We start from the raw sequence: 13689 nt of genomic DNA, 5'->3' as shown, positions 1-13689 counted from the left end.
GAGGCTATATATAGCTTTTAAGGCTGTTAATGCTGTCATTATTGTGGTATGATAATCTAAGGATAATCACCAGGCAAGGTTTGTTGGGAAATTAGTATTTTTTAATTAGATTAACTTCTACAGTTAGAAAAATAGACAGGCTTTTGTGTGTATGAGCCCTTTCTCATGTCCTCAAAAGGTTCAGTTTTCCTAGTCGTCTCAGCTTGTCTGCTTAAAGATACTGCTTTTCCCTGCAAACTCTGCCTCTGTCATTGCTTGACATGCTGAATGTCATGACAAGGGTAGCAATTGCTGATCTGGGTCTGTTCCAGTATGATTATGGATGTAACTTTTTAAGAGTTGTTTGCAACTGCAGGAAAAGAATAAGATCAGCACAGAGTATGTACCAATTTGCTGTTTTAAGTTACAAGTCTTGCTGTTTTATGTTACAAGCTAAATATGACAACTTTTCAGGAATTCTCACAGTACTGGAGATAATGAGAAAACCACAGGATACACAATGCACAGTTATGAACTCATTGCCGTTGTAAATGACACGAAATATGTTTTCTGCCTGTAAATGGGGCCACTCCTGTCTCTCAATCCAAGACATCCAGGGCAGTGAGAATGTCTTTTGCTCTGGAAAAGTAGAACAGTTGGCCCTGGCAAATCTTTGCAATCTTAAATGGCTGAAGTCTGCATTTATGATCCTGTATCCTGGAGACTTACATAACCGCTACCAACAGCGGACTTAGGGCAGAAGGAGAGCAGTTCCAGGCAGGCAGCTAGAGCAGCGGTAGGGTCACTGAAATCCACTCACCCCAGGAGATGGAACGAGACAGCCAAGGACCTTGTCTTCCTGCTCTTCAGTCACAAAACTGGTGAGTTCTTCCATGAGCTTGGAGCTGTTGATCTGGTAAAAGTCTGTTAACAGCAAATGACAGCTGGTGCTGTCAGCTTGCACCTTTGCTGTAACCTGGAAGGTCAAAACAGACACGTTGACTACACTCTTTCTAAATATCTGACAAGACTAGTATTATCTCCACTTATTATAGCAGAAATAAACAGGGTCCTCATGTTCCTAAAAGGAAAAATATTGTGACAGACACATTATCCTCAGTGCTTAAAGATGCTGGGCCAATGGGATAAATCTGGCTGAGAAACCACACTCAATGCAGGGATGCCAAAAATCAGACCGAGGTAGTAATTGCTTCTTTTCTGCAACATAGGAAACTGTCAGATGATGGAACTTCCTATCAGGTGATATCAGTGGTCCCTACAGTCCAAATTTTGTCTGTGCCATAAATTGGTGAGCCTTATTCAAAGTATTTGAATATAACCCTGGTTGGAAATCTTACTTATTTTTTAAAATCTATTCACTGGAAAAGATGTTGAATAATGATTTTTAAAAAGGGGGGGGGGGGGGGGGGAAGACTTTACTGAAAGTGCACCAACACAACATAAGAGGCTGAAAACCTTCAGTCTTTAAGGGACCGTAGCCTGACATGCTCAGCCCGTGGCTATTGTACTTCAGTCAGGTGATAAGTGTATCTACTTAGTACTGTGAACAAAAATCTAACTGGAACATTAAGTCCTGCAGCTGGTAGCTATCAAGCAGTTTAATTAAAAAAAAATTGATGAAGGTTGCTGAAATCCTGAAAGATGTTTGGGCTATTAAAATTCTCTAATAAAAGTCTTCAGTGCTGATGCCTTTTAGGTAGAACTCTTAGATAAAACAGTCACTTGATTACCACTTCTACAAAAGAACTTCCAAAGTTGAGCATGTTGCAGAAATGTTGATCCTTGCACAGTTTCGGGGCATGTGACTACTGCAGTTACCCTTTGTACTCTTGGAAAGTTAGACTGAAAACACTGTGTCTTTGAACACCAGTTGAAAACTGTGTAATCAAATTGTAAATCATCAGGCCATTTTGATCATTGAAGTCATGGATTTATATCGGTGCATCCTAGAACTGTCCACTGATTTACTAATATGAATGTGGTTATTTAAATATTGCTAATTGATCTTCTTCCTATATGAAAGAAATGGCAGTCAGCATTCCTTAGAAAGCATATTCCTGAATTGGAGGGGCTTACTTTCTGAAGCTTTAGAACATTAGAATGACATAGTAAAAAGTTTGCTGTAAGAGTATTGTGGCTCAGGTTTTAACTTGATGAAAATCTTATATATATGCTATGAAATTTATTTTGGATGCTAAAAGATATGATAGGATTTTTCATTTAATTTCTTTAACACTGATTTCAGGGAAAGTGAAATTATTACCTTGTTTTTAGGGTATGAGGAGGGGAATCTCCTTCAAAATACTTTTACTTTCTTAATGTAGTCTGCTGTCATGGAACATATGGGGGGAAAATGTGTTGTGTTCTGCTGGTAGAGGAGACTTAACATAAGCAATAAAATTCCCAGTGCTGTGCTGATGTTATCAGTGATGCTGGTACAAAAAGAAGTAAATAAAATTTATTTTCAAGCTCTGCTGGATACACATAAGGGAAAGAAATCAATGCTGGCCAAATGGAAATGGACAGAATTATTAAAGGAGAATCAGTTTCTAGGCTTTAAAGGTTATTTGAAACAGTGAAAAGTTACCATACAACCTAGAATTCAGTGTCCTTTTAAGCTTTAAATGAGAGATCTAAGGTGGTATGTGGGATGTACAAAGGCGGGAAGAAGTGTTGCAGCAGATTCACTTCCTGTGGAATGAGACCCTAAACTGATGTTCAGCAATTCAAGGCAGAGACTTTATTTTAGAATTTAGATATCTTCTCGTCTATAAGAATAAAAGTCCATGATGTATCTTATTCCAAGCAGTGCATTCAAAATGTCTTGTGTTGTAAGTTGGGATGCTTCATAAACTACTAACTGCTATAAAATGTGAAAAACTGTTTACGTTGCTGCTTAGATCTGTCTGTGTGTATTATTTTTTAATGTCTGTCTCTGTTCGAATTAAAATACTTGTGTTTATGGTAGACAGGAACAAATTCAAAGATTGTAACAATGAAAGATTCATCTTCCGGTGGAAGATAAAATCTAAAGAGCTTGTCTGCTCCACTACAGAAATCATGAAGGTGAGGAATGCGGCAAGGTTGCTGGTTACAGTGGTGCTTTAGAAAGTTCTGTTGACCAGTCCAGTAAGGAAAGATGGTCTGCTTCCTCCTGACTGGATTGTACTCCTGTTTCAACTGCGTTGACTCAGTAAACTTCTTCTTGGTTTGCTGTGGTGTAAGGGGGACTAGAAGAACCAAACAGCTAGAGAAAAAGAAAAAGAGAAAATACTAGCTATCATGCTTGCTTCAAATATCTCTTAATTTTATTTATTTTTAAGCTTTTTGTGGGTCAACAGCCAAGTGAAATTTGTAAGTTGGAAAATGGTACTATGAGAAAAGGTGTGCTTAGTAACCAAGCAAGAGAAAAGGGATGGAGTAGGGAGTATGTCAGATAATTAAAAATGAAAAAGCACCTTTGTTTCTTCTTTTATGTCTTGCAGTTTCTAACTGCACCAAGCATAGCTCTGTAGTTCTGAATTACTCCCCGGCATGGATCATGTTGCTATGTCTGAGCTGTCATGGAAACTGGCTGGAGCAAAGCTGGCTTATGAAGCACATACAAGACAGCACAGGCAATCTCTCTTCTTAAAGTATCCCTCTTCTTCTAAGTCTTTTTTTATTTTCTTTTTTTAACAAGGTAACAAGCAGTTTGCTCTTTAAAATAGAACTTTGTTTTATTGGGGAAACTCCATGCTCTGCTGCTGTTTTGGACCTTGCATAAGGCATTACAGCAAAATTAATTGCTTTCATTATTCACATCATCTAATGCAACAGCAGTCAAGAGACTCTTTTGCTGCTTGCTGTACACGTCCAGTCATTAATTTGCGTGCCAAAGTTAGTATGTTCTTTGGTTTTGGTAGTTAACCAGCAGTTTTGTGAAAGCTTGCGAAAGGAGAAAGAAACCCTGTATGTTTACTACAGAGAAGTATTTTTGTTCGCGTGCAGTAACTCTTCTAACGCATAGTACCATTCAGTGGTATTTTCTGAAATGAAGTGCACTTTCCTCTGAGATATCACCCTGGTGAGGTTGGTTTTATCTTACAAAAATGAAGGTATTGTAAGATGTATTGTAAGATGTAGCAAGAATGTATCATTAAAAACGAGGTTGCTTTCAAGAGCTGTTGTGCTAAAAATCACGAGGAAGTGGTATGCTGTTGTATACCTCATAGTATGTGTAAAGAGAATTCACTGTTACTCTGTGGCTGCTTTGCACCACATGGTTTAGGAGTTGCTCCTGGCCAAGGAGATACTTTTTTAAGAGTCAGAAAGAAAGGAAACTATACATGGTGTCCTTCAAATTGACATGACAGGGCAAATGTGCCAGAAGTAGGAGTGAAGGGTGGCACTGGCAGCCTTACATTGACATGCTAGGGGTCACTGTATGAAGTTTGGGGATGAGATTGCTAAGGTGCCAGAAATCAGAACAGCTTCTCGCAGGTCAGTCCTTCAGTTATAAGCTGCTTTCTCTGTCCATCCGTTGAGCTGAGGATGTCGTCTTACCTTTCAAATAGATTTTGTCTGTTCTCCTGCATTTCACTGACTAGACTTTTATTTCAAAATATGGTTGTACTTCTTTGTTGAAATTGTCATTTAGGAATGTGTAAGTTTTTCATATTTGTGTAATTCAGGAACCCAAAGTATGTTAATCTTTCTGGCAGGCTATTGAAATCCATCAAGTCCCAGTATTTGGAACTGCGTAGTTCATGTGGCACTACTTGAAGATAGTTTAGCTGTGGCTGTGATGTATCCAGAGAAAGCAAGACATTTGGGGCCAGGGTGAGGAAATTAATTTGATTAAATTATATTTGGTCTGGAAAGAAATAGGTAGAATTTATACTTTAGATCATCCTACCCCAGTGTTACTGACAGTAACTTCAGGTGGAGAACTTTAATTAATATTACACCGTTTTCTCTCATAGATGTGCATTTTTAATTCTGTAGGACTTTTTTTGTAATGGTAGAGTGCCATGGGAGGTTTGCACCTATGCCTCATCCTGAGCTCAAACTAGAACTCAGGATGCTGGGTGCAAGTTTGCAGTGGGCAAGGTTTATAGATCTTACCAAAGGAGTTATCACAAACCATCTACTTCCAAACCTGAAAGCCAGTGCTGAGGCATTTGGAGTTGCTGCTGCTGTAGCTCATAAAATGCAAACCATGGCATGCAAACCATGCTGTTTCTAAAAGCTGGAGTAGAGCATGTATGTTCCACTGAACACGTTTCATAAATCCCGGACTTCAGATCTTTTTTTGGTGCTAGACTGCAAAAGAGAGTTTCAGCCATTTCTTTTTCTCAGCTGGTGTGGAAGTTGTTGCATTTCTGATGGACCTGGAAAAATAGGAGCTCTTGCATTTTATTGCAAGGTACAGGATTCAGCCCTTTAGAGTAACAAGGCATTGAGTGCAAGTTCCTCCTCTTTGTTCCATGAAATTTAATGGTGCTGTCCCAATAATTGTTTTGATTCATATCTGATTCATCCAACTGTGATACAGGATACTGAACAGCAGATTAAGCTCAATACCTAACAAAATAATTTAGTTGTGTGAGGTGGGAATGATTTGAAGTTCAAATCATAGGCTTAGTCGGTTTTGTGATATATGGCTGGTTTGGGGTGGTTGTTGTGGGTTTGTTGTTTGTTTGTTTTTCAATTCTGTGCAAGATCTGTATTTCAGTGCATGTAACTTGTGTAAAAGTACTCAAGTTTAAATGCATATAGGGTAGAATAAACCAGGCTTTACATAATTATTCCTTACTAATGATGGAGATGATTCAGAGTCCGAATTTCCTTAGCAGTGCCCTTTTGCCGTAGCTGCTGTGGAATGGGAAAGCATAAGAATGTTCCTGTGGGTTGCTTTTCCTACAAAGCAGATGTGGGATCTGACAGTTTACCCTTATTTGCAATTTGTCAGCAGGTTCTTGATTCTGTTTTCATTTGGATTCACAAGGAACCTTTTATTAGAGAAGAGAGAGCCCTTGCTTACCTCGACTCCCATGGGAGGCCTTCGGTGGAAGAGACTGCTAAGCATTTGCATATCATTCTTCCACTGTTGTTTCAGAGAGAGGTGAATTTAGATTCTCCTGAAGAAGTCCTGTCTGTTACAGGGTGGGTACCAGCAAGTATTGTCTCATTTGGAGCTCCTCTTACTATGGAGTGACAAGGGAGGTCTGGGTTCTGGCTACTGTGAAACTCTTGGGTGATCTTTAACTCCTTTCACGGTGGCAAAAAGGCACTCCCCTCAATAGTGTATTTGCGCAGAAATTCAACAAAATGGCTCTGACAAAGGCTTCCTTTCTATTTAGTAAACCTGTAAGAAGAGAGTATGGGATGGAATATAATTTAGCTACCTAAAAATGTCAAGTTAGAATTAGGAAATCCCAAATTCCACTATGGAGGATTGAAGCTTCCCTCCTCCCGCCTCCCTCCCCTCCCAACCTTGAAGAACTGATTAACTGAGGCTGCCTTTCGTACAGCATGAAGACTGCTTGCTGCTATTGTCTCCTGCAGAAACAGCACTTTCCTGCTAACTGGTTTAACTGTATCGTGTCCTTGAACATGTTTTCCTGTAACATCCTTTCAGGATTTGAGAAGTGCTCCATAGCGTATATAATGACACCCAGAAAATGTGACAATAGTACTCTCTTCCTGATCAGTTTTTGTTCTTTCCATCTGTCAAACATTCGCTTTTTCTTTTTTCCCCTAGTGCTACTGCAGCAAAAATGCCTGCCTTTTGTTTATGTCTTCCTACACTGGCATCATGACATCATCAATGATATCGCCAAGGGAAAAAAATATGCATAGCTGTAGCTAAACCAGCTGTTCGTTAGCAACCCATCTAGTCTGCTTTCGTTTCTTCTCATTAATGTATACGTGGTAGTGTTTCCTGCTTAAGAGATGTAGAAGGTTCTCAGCCACGAACCATCTGCTCGGTCCGCGTCTTTGGGTAGATAAAAATGGTGGCACTTTAAAATACACTCATTCTTGATAATGGCATTTTTTTATTAAACAAAATGAATGTGAGAGTCTAGAAGATGTTCATCACTGGATTTAGTTGTGGGTAATTCTGAATCCTTTACTACCCATCTTTTATAATTTGGTGTAATCATAAAGACCACATATCAACTGTTAGAAAACCTTAATAATACATGATGAGCAAGATGCTGAGAACAATAAAGGAAGGGGGAGTTTTGTCATTGATTTGCATGACGACACAGTAAAGGGCATGAATCTGTGTTCGTCACGCTTGTCCCTTCTTCCATGCAAATCAGTGGCAAAACTTCCACTGACTTCTATAGGACCAGAATAATGCCAACAATGAGCAACAAGCTGTCATTTATTCTAACGAGGGAGATCTTAAAGAGAATAAGTAGATATTTCATTTGTGGAATGTTAATGAGAAAACAGTTTCTTTTTGCCGTCTTATATTTAAAAAATGCTATGAATTATTCCAGAGATAATTGACTATTTCATAGAATAGCTGCATCTTTGCAATGTTAATATTATGGTTAATTATGTGTTCAGTACCAGTTTTCAGGGTGGAGAAGAGATGTTCGTTTATCATCACTAGCTGTATGTTAAGAGTTATAAATTAGAATATTCTGGGAATTCACTCTGCAGTAGGAGTTAAGCTATCTCCAAATATTCCAAAATGGATCCCCGATATCAGTGAAAAAAAATCATTAAATATTTATCTTTCTATGTAGTGCTCTTGCAATTTTGAATATAGATATTCACTTATTCCCGTATAAAATGCTTAGGTAAATATTAAGTATTTAACCAATATAAAATGTTATTTAAATTTAGAATTTTGTGTTTAAAAAAACCCTGACAAAACCCAAACCAAACAAACACACCACCCCACCCCACCACCCCCCAAAAAAAAAAATCCAACCCCTCGAGTATCACCAGCTATTATCAAGAAGAGATTAGACTTCATTGTACTATGTAATTTGTCATTTGGATTTGAGACTAATCCTTGCTCAAATGGCTAATTCTTATTCACCTGAGTAGTCTCACTGAAACCAGCAAAACTAATTTTATGACCAAAGATTACAGGATAATGCCCTTGACTGATGAGACAAATTTAAATCAAGGGGCTCCTATTTAGGAACAGTTTTTCATTCAGAAGCTCGTCCTCTACGTAAAGGATAAACACTGACAGATTAAGTGTTGGCAAAATATTACCTCTTCAGAATATTAATTTCAGTGTGCGCTGTATGTGGAGCGATGCAGACAATGAATGTGTTTTGCCACTCCCCGCAAGAAAAAATTACTTTTAACAACTCTCTTGAATTTCTACTTGAACCTGTGTTACAATGGGAGTAATAGTAATAATAATAATTAAAAAAAAAAGTTGAGGGGATTTCCATAGCGACTGCTGTCTTAATGAGGTAAAGAAGCTTTAGAATTTGTTATTCCTTCCTCATAGTAGACCTCAGCTGATAAAAATATCCACAGCCGGTGAAATCAGTGGCATGCCTGGCTTCCTCAGACAAAACTCCCATGTGATCACACAGGCAGCCTCAGTGAGCCCGAAGCTGCTCAGCAAGCAGTAGGTAATGAGTCTTTGTGCAGAGCGAAGCTCTTGTGGCTGAACAATAAAGCATATGGTACCAGCAATAAAACAGTGCTGGGAAATTTAAGAAGATTCTGCTGGAACTAGGAAGACAGTGAATATGTCAAACGTTATAAAATGATGATCAATCTGGTTTGGTTCCTAATTAATAAAAACAGTGCATGGATTGGAAAAACAACAATTTGAACAGGTCAGTTGCGTTACAGATTCTTCAGTATTTTAAATTACACTTCAGTATTTTAAATATAAGCGGGGTTTTTGCTATTTCCTTATTATTAGTAAAGCCAGGGTTTTTTGCATTTTGTAAGGTGGGATTGGAAGGATGCACATCAGTGTGATACCAAGCTAAATAAATTGTCTAAGTTCTGTGATCAGATTCACTGTAAAAATGTTTTTACTATTATTCCTATGCAATTCAAACTTCAATTGTGCATGAAAAACTGGGTAGCAAGTAAAATTAAATTTATGCTAGATGGATCATTTACCAATATCATAAAATATTTAGTAACAACAATCTATTATTCTGCTATGTATTCAAGACTAATTCTTTCTCAGTAGGAAATTTGTAGTGTCTGTGTTTGGTTAAAAATAATATAACATTGGAGCATATCTAACAGTGCACTTAGATTTGGGGTTTTTTCTCCACATTTTTCTTGGATTATTTTGAAAGTGATGTTTTGTGTTATTTTTTTAATGCAATTGTATACACCCAGGAATGATGCATTATAACCCTCTGCATTTCTTTCACTCTAATATTAATGCAAAATATGTTGTTATTTTTCAAGCAAGTATTTATTTCTCATAGTAGTTCTTAGTTAATTATACATAATATTTTTTTTTTTTTGAAAACTGCCCCCAAAGATTTTAGTGGCCTGTGTTTGTCTTACAGAGGGATAGACATTTAATTTCTCTGTCGTATCCCATCGCATGGAAATTAACCGTGTAAAAGTTTTTATCCATAAATCTCTTTCTAGTAGTGTTTTTCTTTCTTCTCCAGCACTCGGAAACCACGAACTAGATACGCTGGTGATGCCTCAAAGAAAGAGATCTGTTGTTGGTTTTTGGAGAGCATTTCAGCAGGGGGGAGGCTGACCCTTGGGAAGCGATTGGGGAAAAAAGAAATAAAATGTAGAGCACAGGACGTCATTTTCATGCGAACTTAGGCTTTCAAGGGAGAAGCGTTCTTTAGAAATACCCCTTTGGCCAGCCGGAGAGCCTTTATTTCGCCGCTGTGGCAGCAGGGGTGGTAACTGCCGGTGCAGCCGCAGGCGCCGGGCCGCGCAGGGGCGGCTGGCCCCGGCCGCTCGCGGAACCCCCCGGCCGCGCGGGGCGCGCTCGCGTTGTGTCCGCGCAGTGGCGCTGCCCGGTCACGTGCGGAGCCGAAGCGAGCCCCGCGCGGCTTAGAGCCGCCCTGCTTTGGGAAAGGGGGAGAGCACAAGGAAGCCCGCGCTCTGCCTGCAGAGCCGGGGGGGCTGCGGGTCTCCTTGGAAACGGCGGCGGCGGGCTGGCTCTCGCCCGTTTCCGGCCGGGGGCGGCGGCAGAAGCGGGAGCTGCCGCCTGGCCCCGGGGGGGGCCCCCGGCCCCGGCCGCGGCCGCGCTGCGAGGTGGGGCGGGGGGGGGGAGAGGGGGGGCGCGACCGCCCCTGCGGGCCGCCGTCCCGGCGGGCCGTGCCCGGCATACCCTGCGGCGGGGGCGGGCCCATGGAAATGAGGGGGCGGGCGGCGGGGGCTGCGGGGCGGTGTCGGTGCGGTGCTGGGACCCCGGGGTCCCCCGGCGGGCACGGGGCGCGGTTGCGGAACGGCGCGGTTCGCACCCCGCTCTTTCTTCTCGGCCCTCGGGGGAGCGGGGCGGACCCGCGCCTCGCTGGATGCCGCGCAGAGCGAGAGCCGCCCTCGCAGCCATGCGTGCGTGGCCCTGCGTGGCAGCGGGCTCTTGGGCCGGCGCCCTTTCACATCCAGAAATTCGGTCTGTCTCGAAGCGCGGAATTTTCCAGTTACAAAAGCCCGGTCAAGGTGCTTTGCAATCACGGTATTAAAACATTTCTCCTACAAAAAGTAATTCTGTAGAAAAGAACAGATACAGCTTGGCATCTCTCTGAAAACAGGCTTGTTCGGGTTTTAGACAATAGACTTGAAAGGACGCGTTAAAGTATTGTTTCATCATACTTCTCATACACAACTAGCAATTTGTTTAACAGAGAACACCGGTAAAATTGGAGTAACGCCTGCAGTATTTACCATCAGGTTGGATGAGATACGCTGAATGTGTCATTCTACACTCATTTAAATGGAGAAAATAAAGCAGTGTATAGTCATGCAATTATCGTGTAATTACCGTATTTGTCTAAGATGAGTACAGCGGGTTTTAAGTTTAGATTTATGAGGCAGTTAGGTACTTACAGTCAGTATGTACATAGTTAAAATTAACAGTGTGCACTAAAATAACAATAGGAACGTCCCCATGGAACAGCATTCCTACTGTTGCAGTGGAATCACAACTTTGGAATACACCTGTCTTTTTCCATATATGCACACGGGAAACAAAAAACTACACATTTTTCCTGTGGATCAGGCACTTCGTGTTCTAAAGCACTCCCAGTATAAAGTTAATTAAAAAACTTTAAAGAAGGAAAATCTAAAGAATTCCTGAAGCAAACAGGTGTTCTGTGTTGCTGCCAAGTTACAGTAATTCTGAAATACGCTTTTTCCCCCGTCTAAACTCCATTGAAACTGTGGTTTATATAAACATTTTGTGCTGCAATTTGAATGCTGGATGTTGAGCTCCTTTAAGCACCGTAAATAGAACCAAAGCTTTCTGCATGCATCAGACATTTTGGAGGCAGAGACATGATTCTGATCTCCTGTATTACTGAGGTTCAGTGTTAATTCTACTAGTCTTAATTTACTTCTAGATCTGAGAAGCCTGAGTCTGGCATGTAACGGTTGGGTTTGAGCATGCACGTTGTTTATTGTGTGTCTTAGATATTTGGTCTCATTTGTTTATTGGAAAGAGGAATTTACTTTTGTTGAAAAACACCTTGATTTGGACAGATGCAACAGCTGAATAATAAAGTTTAAGTTTAATATTAATTGAAGACATCTAAGTCATGGTTTAGGGTACATAGTGGCAAATGTTTGGAAATTCATTCCAAAGCTTAAATATTTTCCCCAAAATAGCAGCAGATGGTTCTGCCATCTAAAACTCTTACTTGCTCTTAAAAGGTACTTCTAGTAACTGAACCTTGAAGTTTAGGGGTTTTTTACCCCCTGCACAAGCAGATGGAAGATCATACTGAAGCGAGGCAGGTATTGGTAAAGCTGTCTGAAAGATAAATTTACATGTAGCCTGACAGTATGTGTCTTTGTCCTTGCTCTGAACCAGCTACGATGCTGTGAAAATCTGGATTATAAACATGCCGTTCCCTCAGTAAAACATGACCAAACACCATCACATCTTTAAAATGCTGATTCTGTTTGAAGTCCTACTGGTGAGTTTTGATCACTGTTGCTTCATTGCTCTTCTGCAGGGTTTTTTGACCCTGAACAAGGGATTGAATGTAGATAAAAGACAGATATGACTCATCTACAAATGCATACAAGCAAAAAATATTTACTAGGTTAAAACAGCTCTGGGATAAATAGCATGGCTTTAATTTCTCTATCTATCTACTAATATGGATACAGTATTCTAAGGAAACCTGTTATAAATGGGAGTTGTAAATAATAGTTAACAAAAAAAATCTAGAAAGCCGTAGGCTTTTTCGTCTTTCAGATTTACATATAATTCTCTCCCAACAACTTGCTTTCCTCTAGCCTTATCCCCCACCCTCCAAAAATGGTTGCATTTCTAGGACCTCTGCTTCAGTTCTCCATCACTTCATATCTTTTTTTCCATGATGAAATAGGGAAAATGGGAAGAAGAACATAGATGTGTATCACCATAAAAATTTGGTGGAAAATCTGCTTAATATGTAAGTTGTCCAGAAGCGAAATTAGGGATAAAAGAGAAAGGAACTGCTTGAGTTTTTCAGGTTTTTGTATGTTTAAATGCAAAAATACAAGCAAGGATACTTCTTAAAACTTAACATCGAAATGTGTTGGACCACTTGCATTTAGGCTTTCTGATGAAAAGATAGAGGGCTTTTGGTTACTACTTCATAAGTCACTTCATGAAATATTTAAGTTGACATCCTGATTCAGTTTGGGGCTGGTTAGTATCCTGCTCTTTCGTAAGCAATAGGGATTTGCGTATTTATTTTATTGTCTAGCGTGAAGTGGGAAATCTGGGCTACATGGTATGGAGCCTGGCCTTCATCAGTTTTTCTGAGGGATGTGGGCAGGAACGAGAACATCATTTACTGACTGTAGCTTCACCATCCCGTGTAGTCCTTGGATTTTGATGTGGAAATGCAATCAAGTGATACTGTTACGTAGGGTAAGGCTGCAGAGTAAATGAGCCTCTGTGGCCCTTCGAGGGTAATGAGAGGAATTTGGGGTCGTGTTACATTTATTTATTTCATACTGGTAAATCATTTCTATGCATGCCTATAAATAAGTCATGTTTTTCATCCGTGCTGCAAATCAGGATAAATTGGTCTGTGTTGAGCTCCATGCTGCCGCAGCTGTTCTGGTGTCAGTACCTCGGCTAGCCGGTCCAAAGCTGGGCTGGGGATCTGTAGCACCCTGCGGCAGAGGTGCTGCCTGCTGAAAGCAGCAGGAACCGCTGCGGTGTCTCTGCAACGCTGTGGCACGACCACGCGAGGTGTGGAAGGAAAGGCTGACAGACCAGCACCGGGGCTTCCGTTTCCCTGCTGGGGGTGGCAGCTGGGGGAAGGGGCTGCTTCTTCACACCCATCTCCCTGGGGTGCCTGTGAGTGGGGGCCAGGGCTCCTCCGGCGCCCATGGGCATCTCCCACCTGAGGAGAGTACCCCCTGGTACTTCTGGGAGGGTGAAGTAGGCTGGCATTGCCGTGACCTCAGGAGGAGGTTGGCGTTTTTTGAATAGGGATCTGAGGTTGATAATGAGCTTCTCGGTGATTTGAAATCTGTTCTTCATTGTAATTGAACAAAGTC

General features: G+C 40.9%; 1 protein-coding gene and 1 long non-coding RNA gene across 7 annotated transcripts in view; one reads left to right on the top strand and one right to left on the bottom strand.

Moving 5' to 3' along the window:
- The window catches only part of CSRNP3 (cysteine and serine rich nuclear protein 3), a 112170-nt gene that overhangs the window by 57210 nt on the left and 41271 nt on the right, over window positions 1-13689 (top strand). The window lies entirely within an intron of this gene.
- Window positions 93-6343, bottom strand: LOC142414446 (uncharacterized). The gene is made up of 3 exons (XR_012777083.1): window positions 6026-6343; window positions 800-955; window positions 93-349 (listed from the first exon to the last, which is right to left on the bottom strand). It is a non-coding gene; the product is annotated as an uncharacterized LOC142414446 (long non-coding RNA).

Source organism: Mycteria americana, chromosome 9 (assembly GCF_035582795.1).
Source record: "Mycteria americana isolate JAX WOST 10 ecotype Jacksonville Zoo and Gardens chromosome 9, USCA_MyAme_1.0, whole genome shotgun sequence".
NCBI lineage: Eukaryota > Metazoa > Chordata > Aves > Ciconiiformes > Ciconiidae > Mycteria > Mycteria americana.
The sequence above is the reverse complement of the archived record's forward strand: the minus strand, read 5'-3'. Positions and strand labels throughout refer to the sequence as shown.